The 12672-nt window shown below is 41.6% G+C and overlaps 1 protein-coding gene across 16 annotated transcripts in view; it reads left to right on the top strand.

The window, feature by feature from the left end:
* LOC123330947 overlaps window positions 1-12672 on the top strand; it is a 419147-nt gene that overhangs the window by 341494 nt on the left and 64981 nt on the right. For 14 of the 16 annotated variants that reach the window (XR_006547250.2, XR_006547266.2, XR_006547246.2 and 11 more), the window contains one exon: window positions 9281-9404. The exons of the other annotated variants lie outside the window; for them this stretch is intronic. The gene's annotated coding sequence lies outside the window, so the exon portion shown is untranslated. The remainder of the gene's footprint in view (window positions 1-9280; window positions 9405-12672) is intronic. 16 annotated transcript variants of the gene reach the window in all.

Below are 12672 nucleotides of genomic sequence, written 5' to 3'. Positions count from 1 at the left end.
CATTGGCCTTTAACTCTTTCTCCTCTCCTTTACTGTCTTATATGTACATGAATTATGGCTCTAATTAGGATATTGTGATGGTCAACCTCATGTGTCAACTTGATTGGGCCCCAGTCCTCAGATATTTGGTCAAATATTCTGAAAGTTTCTGTGAGGGTGTTTTTGGATGAGAGGATCATTTTAACAAGTGGATCTGGAGTAAGGCATATTGCCCTCTGTGATTTGTGTCGGCTTGGTCCAATCAGTTGAGAACCTGAATAGAACAAAAACTGACCTTCCCTTGTGCAAAGGAAATTCTAGCGAACAGCTTTCAGATTTGAGCTGTATCATTGTTCTTCCCTGAGGCTCCAGCCTATCAGTCCACCCTGTAGATTTTGGACTTGCCAGTGTGCCCAATCACATGAGCCAATTCCTTAAAATAAATCTCAATCTCTTTCTTTTTCTCTCTCTATCTCTCTTTATAGACGCACACACAGACATAGACATATATACACACACACACTTATCCTATTTGTTCAATTTCTCTTAGGAACCTCGATTAATACAAATTTCGTTACCTCCTTCAAAAAAGAGAATATGTTTCATCATCTTTGCATGCTCATAGTAGCTACTACGTTGTGAATAGTGGCTGTTCAGAAAAGTGGCATTTTGGTAAGGATATTTGTATTATGCTATGCTATGCTATGCTAAGTCGCTTCAGTCGTGTCCGACTCTGTGCGACCGCATAGACGGCAGCCCACCAGGCTCCCCCGTCCCTGGGATTCTCCAGGCAAGAACACTGGAGTGGGTTGCCATTTCCTTCTCCAACGCATGAAACTGAAAAGTGTAAGTGAAGTCCTCAGTCGTGTCCGACTCTTCGCGACCCCATGGATTGCAGCCTACCAGGCCCCTCTGTCCATGGGATTTTCCAGGCAAGAGTACTGGAGTGGGCTGCCATTGCCTTCTCCGATAAAGGTATCTATGTTATGATATTCAGGAGATCCAACAACTGTGTAGGAAGTCGCCAAATGTTTGTTGTAGGTTGTAGAGAAGAAGAAACTATCTGTGTTATCCAGAACAGATCCACTCAAGATGCATTTGATGAATCAGTCCTGGTCTACAAACTGAGTTTGGCTAGTCTGCACAGAGATAAGCACAGATATTGAGAATAAACATAAGGAAACTTGCAGCAATTGAACAGAGTAATTTTATGTTTGTTGATATAATTTTTAAAAAATGAACATGTATTTATATGCCTTTTAAAATATAATTTTCTAGTAGTTAATTTTAATTGAGCATTACAAAAGTATTGGTCTGTGGTGAACTGAAAATTAAAAAAATAAAGAATCAAAAAATCTGGTCAATCACTGTAGGTAGTTTGAGAAACACTGTCTTGAGTGGTTGAGAAAAAGTTCTTGGGTAAGAGCAACCAATCAGAAGAGATCGGGGCTGGGAGCAAGAAATGCTGTTTTTTAAAGGAAGAAACATCATGAACAAAGGCAATTGATCCTGTCAATGACAGTTTATTGCCAGATGGTGAAGTGCTATGGGGAGAAGGCAATGGCACCCCACTCCAGTACTCTTGCCTGGAAAATCCCCTGGGTGGAGGAGCCTGGTGGGCTGCAGTCCATGGGGTCACGAAGAGTCGGACACGACTGAATGACTTCACTTTCACTTTTCACTTTCATGCATTAGAGAAGGAAATGGCAACCCACTCCAGTGTTCTTGCCTGGAGAATCCCAGGGACGGGGGAGCCTGGTGGGCTGCCGTCTATGGGGTCGCACAGAGTTGGACACGATAGCAGCGGTAGCAGCAAAGTGCTATGGAGGAGCTGAACTCAGAGAATTGGTCATATTCTGTACCTTGAGAGGGCATTCTAGCTGGGTCCCAATTTTTCTGAGTTGTATTAATCCATTTTTACACAGGATTGTTAGTCTGAAGGTTGATCTTCAAGTGATGATGAGGGCCTATCTTTTGGCAGAGAGAACTCTATTCTAGTTCTCATAGAGAGAACTCTATGAGCCAAAGCTCATTCATTTTTGCCACTTACTACTTTGAAAGGTAATACTCCCTCTGTTCTCCCTTCTTACCCCTCCCCTCAAATATTAGATGAACTTAAAAATACCATTTGATTTAATCTCATGTAGGAATAACAGGACATTTGTTAAGGTCAAAGAACTTCTGTCAGATTTGTTTTCTTTATAGTGTGTCCATCGTAATGAGTTATTAAAATAATGATTTATCTGACAGGTATATTACTTAGTCCCCCAAGAGATTTCTGAAGTAATGCTGTATGCTCAAAAGCAAAAATTTCCATCCCCACAAAGAGGATGCTTATAAAAGTAATACTTTAGGATTTGGAACAAGTAGCTGGGACACCAAGTGGGACCAAATGTTTTCATAAAAATGGCAGATATATATTAGGGATATGACATTGCTTTCCCTTAAGTTATTGAAGCGACCATTTACCTAAACTGAATAATATTCCTTTCCTGCTCCCTGGTGAGTTGTGAATGCACAATGTTTTAGACCAATTTAAGTCAGGTGAATTCTAGTTTGAAAAGTATAGATGATGATGCAAAATTGAAGGGTTATTTTAGTTGGTCTATTTTGGTTGTTGTTGCTATTGTTTATATCTTAAACACTTTTTCTTTTGTCTTTTATGAGTTGATATTCTGGGCAGTGTTTCTGTTTGTTTGTTTATTTCATTTAATAGTATGTCTGCAAGGAGATCCAACCAGTCCATTCTGAAGGAGATCAGCCCTGGGATTTCTTTGGAAGGAATGATGCTAAAGCTGAAACTCCAGTCCTTTGGCCACCTCATGCGAAGAGTTGACTCATTGGAAAAGACTCTGATGCTGGGAGGGATTGGGGGCAGGAGAAGAAGGGGACGACAGAGGATGAGATGGCTGGATGGCATCACTGACTCGATGGACGTGAGTCTGGGTGAACTCCGGGAGTTGGTGATGGACAGGGAGGCCTGGCGTGCTGTGATTCATGGGGTTGCAAAGAGTTGGACACGACTGAGCGACTGAACTGAACTGAACTGAACAAAGTGTTATTCTCTTGGAAGGCTGTTGAACTATTGGTTCACATGTACTGTGAACATGTAAGAACAGTTCTCAAATCTGTTTCTTCATCAGAATGACCTGTGGGTGGATGGGTAGGATCTATCTGTCTATTTATTTATACAACAATAACTGTAATAATAATAATAATAATAATAATAATAATAATAATAGTTGGCCTAATCCTATTAAATCTGATTCTTTTATGGGATGGGGCTTGGATATAGATACTTTTTCAGAGTGTTCAAGGTGATTATATGAAGGAGACCAGGATTGGATTCCTGGTTGGGAAGATCCTCTGGAGAAGGGAAAGGCTACCCACTCCAGTATTCTGGCCTAGAGAATTCCATGGACTGTATAGTCCACAGGGTAGCAAAGAGTTGGACACAACTGAGCGACTTTTCACTTTCAAGATTGAAAGCCAATGCCTGAAAGTATAGTCACTTGCAGAGCTTGTTATATTGTAGATTGCTGTCCCATCTACTGCTCCCACCTCCCCCCACCCCAGAGTTTCTAATTTGGTCAGGTTGGGATGGAGACCCTAGCTTCTATACTTCTGACAATGTCCCGCATAATGATTATGATGATCCTGAGATTCTACTTTGAAGACCATGGTCTTAAAAGATCTGAATGGACTATGATGTTATTCATAGTCCTGATTAGAAGGCTTTGGGAGAAATGGGGGCTGAAGTTGGTCTTGAAGAATAAGTAGAACTTGGATGGAGGTAGGGACAAGGCATTGCAGTCAGAAGCAAAGATTTAAAAACCAGATGCCCAGAGACATAGAACTAATTCCTGCCACTCCCCCCAAATCACAGATTTATATTTTGTAATGAATCAGCATGGTGTGTTCCTTTAGAGATGGTACCAGTTAGCAATGCTGCAGTTTAAAACTGTTCTTCATATAATCAACATTCAGTCAACAAATTATGCTCTGCACATAGAATATGCTCAAAATGAGAGCTTTTCAATTATCCAGTATTTGTTATTTACTCATTTATCTATTTTATCTATTTTTATTCTGTGATAGGCACTGTTCCAGGTGCCTGAGATAGCAATTTAAAAGGGTGTGGGGTCTAGTGCAGGGTCAATCAACTTTTTTCTGTGAAGGACCAGAGAGTGAATATGTTAGATTTTGTAGTTCAGGAGGAAAATCAAGGACATCGTGTGGGTACTTACAGAACAGCTCAGATTTGACAATATTAGCTCCTGTGCTATACAAGAGCCAGGTTTATGCCAAATTTAGCTGCAGGCTGAAGTCTGTCAACTGCTGGTCAAGGGAGAGAGATACACATTAATAAAGCACAGAAGTACAAGACGAAATTACATTTTGTTCAGTAAAATAAAGAACAGGCACAAGTTCTATGAGGGAAGTCAAGAGGGGATGTTACTGAGTTGGCAAAGAAGGTCAAAGAAGGCAACTTTGAAGAAGAGTTATTGCCACTGAGACCTGAAGGGTGAGTTTGGAAGTCAGGGAGGTAAACCCCATGGAGAGGATGGAGCAGAGTGTCAAGTGGAAGATGGAGGAACCCAGGGAAGGCGGGGGGCGTGGAGTGAAGCGTCAAGGTGGGTGGTGTAGGAGGTGGGGTCCGAGAAAAGGCAGGTGCCTTAGTTGGTATTGGAACACTTTGTGTTTTCAGACAGCACAGATATTATTACTACCATTCATAACCTGAGTGGACAGCGCAGGCTGTAAGCTGATGAAACAGTAGAGAGAAAGTGTTCTGTTTTAGTAAAGGAGTGAGGGAGAAATTCATAGAGATAATAACCAGATTGCTGGAGGAATTTCCTGATGGAAAGAAAAAAGATTCCTCTACTTCAACTTTGTGTTGTTGATAGGGAGAAAGTGATGGAGTACAGAGGGGAAAAAACTTCGTGTGTGTAAAGCCAGGCACTAAAACTAGAATACTTCATACCCAAAGAATATGCTGCTATGTGGCTCAGATGGTAAAGAATTGGCCTGCAATACAGGAGACTTGGGTTCGATCCCTGGGTTGGGAAGACTCCCTGAAGGAGGGCATGCCAACCCACCCCAGTTTCTTGCCTGGAGAATTCCATGGACACAGGAGCCTGGCAGGCTACAGTCCATGGGGTGGCCAAGAGTTGGGCATGATTGAGTGACTAAGCACATTCCCAGTTAGAGAGGAAAAAATGGAGGCATACATATATTTATTTATTTTAACATTCATTTCTTTTTAAATTGAATATAGTTGTTTTATAATGTGTTGGTTTCAGATGTACAGCAAAGTGATTCAGTTATACACACACACATATATATACATATATATATATATATATATCTTTTTCAGATTCTTTTCCCTTATAGATTATAAAATATTGAATATAGTTCCCTGTGCTATACAGTAGGTCATGGTTGGTTATCTATTTTGTGTGTGTGTGTGTATACATATATATATATACAAACACATACATAGAATACTGGAGTGGTTGGCCTTTCCCTTCTCCAGGGGATCTTCCCAACCCAGGGATCAAACCCAGGTCTCCCGCATTGCAAGTGGTTTCTTTACCAGATGAGCCACCAGGGAAGCCCAAGAATACTGGAGTGGGTAGCTTATCCCTTCTCCAGTGGACCAACCAGGAATCAAACCCAGGAATCGAACCGGGGTATCCTGCACTGCAGGAGGATTCTTTACCAGCTGAGCTTAGAGGGAAGCCCTATTTTGTATATAGCAATGTATATCTGTTAATCTCAAATTCCAAATTGTTCTTCCTCCTCTTTTTCCCCTCTTGTAACCATAAATTTCCCTTCCATATCTCTGGGTCTCTTTCTGTCTGTTAAATAAGTTCTGTTGTATCCTTTTTTGGGAGATTCCACATATAAGCAATATCATATGGTATTTGTCTTTCTGTTTCTGGTTTACTTTGTCCAATAATCTCTAGGCCCATCCATGTCCGTACAGATGGCATTATTTCATTCTTTTTATGGTTAAGTAGTATTCCATTGTGTGTATATGTGTGTGCATGTATGCCACATTTTTCTTCATTCATCTATTGAGATATTTAGTAAACTGCCCAAGGTAATACTGTGGCGCATAGTAGAACTAGAATTTAAATGTGTATTCTGATTCCAGAACTCAGGCTATTGGCCAGGGAAGGGGGATATCAAGAAAAAAGGGGAATGACTAGGAGGAAGTATAATTTGTTTCTTGCCTGAGATCAACTAGAGATGGCAAGTATCCAGCAGTGGCTTTTTTCCTGTATTCCTCTATCTCTGGCAGATATTATTAAACATTTCTTTCTTAGTTTCTATGAATCTCTGAATCCTTCTGCTCATAGCAATGTAATGTATCCCCCCAAAAGATAAATGTTCATTATACCTGGTATGAATAAAATGCCTGGATGTTGTGCTGAAGAAATAGAAAGTGCACAGTTCTTGGCTGATGTAGTTAGCAAGCCCAGGAAATGCCATGTGAGTGGAGTCCAGACTTTTGCAAGACATTCCTTTGTACTTGCTTTTCCCACCTTCCTTCCCCTCTATCTTCTGGCAAACTTCTTCTCTATGTTAGTGGTTGGCAAACCTTTCTTCTGTAATGGGCCAGATAGCTGCTGTAGATCATGTATCAGTGAAGAAGGATGTCTGTGTACAGATGCTGCTGCTAAGTCACTTCCATCGTGTCCGACTCTTTGCGACCCCATGTACCATAGCCCACCAGGTTCCTCTGTCCTTGGGATTCTCAAGGCAAGAATACTGGGGTGGGCTTCTATGCCCTTCTCCATAGGATCTTTCCTGGCCCAGGGATCAAACCCATGTCTATTACATCTCCTGCATTGGCAGGTGGGTTCTTTTCCACTAGCACCACCTGGGAAGCCGCTGTATACCAATGAATCTTTGTTAAAAATGAAGACAACAGAGCAGATTTGGCGTATGAGCTGTAGTTTGTTGTCTCCTGTCCTAGACTCAGAGGAAACTGTAAGGATATAATGGGAGTAGTTTTTAGGTAGTCCCCTCGTGTTTTGTTTTTGGATCATATTTCAGGCATATCATTTCATATAATATTATCTTTATGGACCTCTTTCTCTGCAAAGGTATTGGGTTGGCCCAAAAGTTCATTTGGGTCTTTCCGTGTTACTTGAATGAAACTTTTGGCCAACTCAATACACTTTTTACCCTGTTGTGGTCTCATCAATAGTATCAATACATAATGACTTTCATTTACCAGTTGTCCAGGACAGGATTTGGCAGGTATCTTGTGAAAATTGACTGGTGTGTTGAATGAGACAGTTGCTGTTGTTCAGTCACTCAGTCGTGTCCAACTTTCTGCGACCCTATGGGCTGCAGCATGCCAGGCCTTCCTGTCCTTCACCATCTCCCAGAGTTTGCTCAAACTCGTATCTGTTGACTTGGTAAGGCCATCCAACCATCTCATCCTCTGTCATCCCTGTCTCCTTCTGCCTTCAATCTTTCCCAGAATCAGGGTCTTTTCTAATGAGTCAGTTCTTGCATCAGGTGGCCAAAGTATTGGAGTTTCAGCTTCAGTATCAGTCATTCCAATGAATATTTAGGACTGATTTCCTTTAGGATTGATTGACTTGATCTCCTTGCAATCCAAGGGACTCTCAAGAGTCTTCTCCAACACCACAGTTCAGAAGCTTCCATTCTTTGGTGCTCAGCCTTCTTTATGGCCCAGCTCTCACATCCAAACATGACTGCTAGAGAATCTATAGCTTATACTATATGAATCTTTGTTGGCAAAGTAATTTCTCTGCTTTTTAACATGCTGTCTAGGTTTCTCATAGCTTTTCTTCCAAGGAGAAACCCTCTTTTAATTTCATGGCTGCAGTCACCATCCACAGTGATTTGGAGCCCAAGAAAATAAAGTCTGTCACTGTTTCCATTGTTTCCCCATCTATTTGCCATGAAATGATGGGACTGGATTCCATGATCTTAATTTTTTGAATGTTGAGTTTTAAGCCAACTTTCCCCTGTCCTCTTTGACCTTCATGAAGAGGCTCTTTAGTTCCTCTTAGCTTTCTGCTTTAAGGGTGGTGTCATCTGCATATCTGAGGTTATTGATATTTCTCCTAGCAATTAGGTACTAAGTCATGTCCAACTCTTCTGACCCTATGGACTGTGGCCTGCCAGGCTCCTCTGTCCATAGGATTCTCCAGACAAGAATACTGGAGTGGGTTGCCATTTCCTTTTCCAGGGAATCTTCCTAACTCAGGAATAGATCCTGGGTCTCCTGCATTGCAGGAAGATTCTTTATGGACTGATCTATGAGGGAGGTAAATAAGGCAGTGGAGGAGCATATTTTCTGAAAATGGCCAAACATTTCCAGTCTCACATACCCTTCTCAAAACACATCACATCCCATCAAGAGGAGGATCTGTTCCTTCCCTTCTCCTTGAAACTAGGTTGGACTTGGAGACTGCTTCAACTAATAGCGTGGGCTGGAAATCATGCCTCATGATGTTGACACGTGGCCTCCATGTGGTGCCTCCTTCTCTCTCTCCATCTATCCTTCTCCCTCCTACCCCTCCTTCTCACTCTCTTCCTCATGTCCCTGGGGCTCAGCACCCATGCTGAGAGGAAACCCAAATTACCCAAATGGAGAAAACTGCTTGCACTGACCCACATGCGGAAGAACTGAGATCTCCCTGCTTAGCAGCTCTCGTCAACCCCCTGACAGGCAAGCAGGAGCCTTCAGGGGTCCCAGGAGCCAAATCCAGCAGCTGCCTGTTTGTGTAAATAAACTTTGATGGGGCCACAGCCTCATGCATTCATTGATGCGCTCTTAATTGCTGCTTCTGCTCTGGACCCGCAAGGCTGAGGAGTCCTGATGGAGACGGTATTTACAGCTCCCAAAGCTGAAAACACTAGCTGGCTCACTACAGAAAAATTTGCTTATTCTGCCTCTCAGCTTCGAAGCCCCACACATCTGGATCAGGGTCCAACCTCCCTGAATTCCTAGTCTGCAGGACTCATGAGTAGAGTAAGTGTTTGCTGAGTCACATAGTGAGACCGGAGAGTAATTTGTTATGCGCTCAGAGTACTTAAAACACAGATGAACACCGTTTTTGAAAATGTCCTAGCTTATGTTTGTTAAAATGCCAGAAGGCCTAAACCTCCCCCCTCTACTCCCTGTTCCTCATTCCCAAACACACCCACCTGTTTAGAACTTTGTAGTTTTCAGGTTGTATCTAAGATTAAGGAATAGTACCACGTCTATCCCTCTTGGTGTTTTGAAAACTGGGTTATCTTTTCCTACTAGAAAGCAGATAATACTATCGAGGACCTGATTTGACTTAAGAAATGGAAAGATTTTGCTCATGGAGAAGAAGCTGAGTATCCACAACTGATTCCAGATCTCACCAACCATGACATCTCATTTCACAGTAAGTCTTTGTCTCTTTTTCCCCGTAAGACTCTTGAATGGATGAGCAACCACCTCCAACCACATAACACTGTCAACTGGGCTCATAGTGCGTGGGGATAGGGGTATCATTAAAATACCCTGAATTGTGTTCTATGTTTTCTCCTTTTGCCATTCATCAAAATGAAAGGTTTTCATGAAAAGAGTTAGAGGCCATAAAATCAAATATATTGTAGCATTCCCTTTGGAATGTTTTAAACATGATTAAAAATAGTAGTGTTTGAGGTAAAAGGTCAGCTAATAATCATTTTCTTTAAAACTGATGTGAGTTTTATGAAACATTTGTCCTAGGGCAGTCATTTAAGAGGGCACTGGAAATCATTTTTCATTTTCTACATATCCTTTTGCAGCTCTCAGTTGTCCTGCAACCACAAACATTATATATCAGTTCTTCTGTGTAGTTTATGAAATTATTTTTATGAAATCTTATGTGCCAAAATTTTACACAGGGGACAAATAGTTTTTTTTTTTGTTTGTTTTCTTATTTGGCTTTTTTGGAAACTTTTGTGTTGGAGTATAGCTGATTAACAATGTTGTGATAGTTTTGGGGGGACAGAAGCAAAGGGACTCAACCATACATGTGCATGTGTTCATTCTCCCCTGAACTCCCCTTCCATCCAGGCTGACACACAACACTGAGCAGAGTTCCTTGTGCTGTATAGTAGGTCCTTGTTGCGTATCCATTTTAAATATAGCAGTGTGTACCTGTCCATTCTAAACTCCCTGACCATCCCTTCCTCCTCATCCTTTCTCCCTGGCAACCATAAGTTCATTCTCTAAATCTGTGAGACTGTTTCTGTTTTACATATAAGTTCATTTGTATCATTTCTTTTCAGATTCTGCATAAAAGTTCGTTCATACGATATTTCCATTTGACTTATGTCACTCAGTATGGCGATCTCTAGAATGGACAAATAATGCACAAGGGCTCACATAGTTTTTTGTAAGTTGTAAAGATAGAGTAAATTCTTCTTTGATTCAGAATTTAACAAAAGATGGAGAATTTAAATATTGCTATATCATTTTCTTCAATTTCTCTTGGTCGACTCGGACTGTGGGCTGAAGAAATGTTCTTAGAAAGCTTGTTTTGAGCCTCCCTTTCCTATTCTAGTTTATCTGGTATTTCTGTAAGATGAGGGTGAAGAGTAAGGATGTATGTGTGTGTGTGAGAAAGAAAGGGAAACAGGGAAAGAGAGATAGAGAGAGAACGGGCCTTGCACAACACAGACACATAGTTATATTTAATTAAAAAGCTGAAATCTGAGTTGTCCACTACAGTTTCCATGAGCACCTTGCAGTGACAGTCTCCTGCTTCTTTCATTGCCCCTTATATCAGGCTATTGATTTGTTCTGTGGTTTTGAGAGTTGTGTGAACTCTCTGTCAGGGATGAGGTAGCATTCTGGAGAATAAGAGTTCTCCTTTCACACTTGTCAAGGTTCCAGCACCAAGTCTGCAACTTTTTAGCTTTTACTGTTTGGCAAGGTCTTTCAACTTTCTAAGCCACAGCCTCCTTTCATTATCAATAACATGGGGCTAGCAATAATCATAGGGTCATTGTGAGGATTAAATGAGATACAGTTGTCTTAGCATCATGCTTGCTTGGCATTTAGTGAGCCCTGATAAATGGCTGTCACTAACTTTTCTGCCTCTATTAAGGTATTAGCTATGAGGGAAAAGGACTTGATTGTTTCAAAGAAACCATTGGAGAAGTCCACCTACTCTCAACTCTTTCTCCTGTTTTGCACTGTGTTGTCTGTCATTTGACACATTTTGATGATTATTTACTTAGAAAACAATTTATGTTGTTGTTTAGTCACTAAGTCACGTCTGACTCTCTTGCAACCCCCTGGACTGTAACCCTCCTCGGTCCATGGCGTTTTCCAGGTAAGAATACTGGAGTGGGTTGCCATTTCCTTCTTCAGGGGATCTTCCAGGACCAGGGATCGAACCCACATCTTCTGCATTGGGAGGCAGATTCTTTACCACTGAGCCACCTGCGAAACCCCATATCAAGCTACTGAGGTTACATCATATTGGACAGGTAGATTTTTCTAGAGGATGAAGTATTGGGGGTAGGAAACAGGTCTGGAGACTTTGGCACCTAGGTATGTGTGTTGAAAACATCGAGGAAAAATATGCCAAAAATATTCCAGCTGCTTAAATGTGCCTTCTGAAGCAGGATGCCTTGGGCAATGTTGATGCTCCATTTAGATCCCATATGATGCCTTTTAAACATTTTTGTGCAGTGTTTTCCTGCATGATTTTGATTCTATCAATCAATATCCACAGCATATGTTTGGAAGGATTCCCCTGAGCTGCTCGAGTCACTGTATTTTCACAAATGCCCAGAAGGTGCCTGGAGAACTCTTAGCCAATGACTCATGGGTTCTCCCTAGTGAGGACAAGTCTGAGGCACAGCCTATAGTCCAGAGTTCCCTGTGGGCTATGGCTAAACATGACCTGTCACAGATTTTGGATGAGATCTGACTTTTGTTTGGCTGCTGCTTCTTCCCTGTCAGGCTTACCAGTCTCCCCTGGAAACTCCTTCTTAATAAATTACTTGCAAACCAATATTTAATAAGGATCTGCTTCTGGGGAACCTGATCCAGACAATGTGCAAATAAATATGGTTTTCCGTTATGTAAGCAGTTGACACCAGGAGAGAACTTCAGTTTTTAGAGACTGATAAATGATACAGCGATAAGCTGTTTTGGTGGGACCTTGAAAATCTAGCATGAGTTCTATTAAGGAGATCTTGAAGTAAAGAAGTAGTTCTTGTCTCACATAATAAATTTATGGGAACTTGCATGATGGGGCACACAAAAAGAGAAAAGAAATAAGGAAGATGAAGAAAAGAGTGAAAATTGCTCTGTCATGTCTCACTCTTGGCGACCCCATGGATTATACAGTCTATGGAATTCTCCAGGCCAGAATACTGTAGTGGCTAGCCCTTCCCTTCTCCAGGGGATCTGCCCAACCCAGGGATCGAACCCAGGTCTCCCGCATCGCAGGAACTCTTTATCAGGTGAGTCAAGGGGAGAAAAGAGAGATGAAACCAAACAACGCAGAGGCTCAAACAGACTTCCTGCTGAAGTTTTGTCCCATATGACTCCAAAGTGGGGTGGCTCTCATTTAGTTCTTTGGTTTATTTATTCATATATTATTGGCTATGCTGGGTCTTTGTTGATGTGCACAGACTCTTCATTGCTGAACGCGGGCATTCTCTGGT

The sequence above is a fragment of the Bubalus bubalis genome, chromosome 21 (assembly GCF_019923935.1).
Source record: "Bubalus bubalis isolate 160015118507 breed Murrah chromosome 21, NDDB_SH_1, whole genome shotgun sequence".
NCBI classification, from domain to species: domain Eukaryota; kingdom Metazoa; phylum Chordata; class Mammalia; order Artiodactyla; family Bovidae; genus Bubalus; species Bubalus bubalis.
This window is presented reverse-complemented; position numbering and strand designations above follow the sequence as displayed.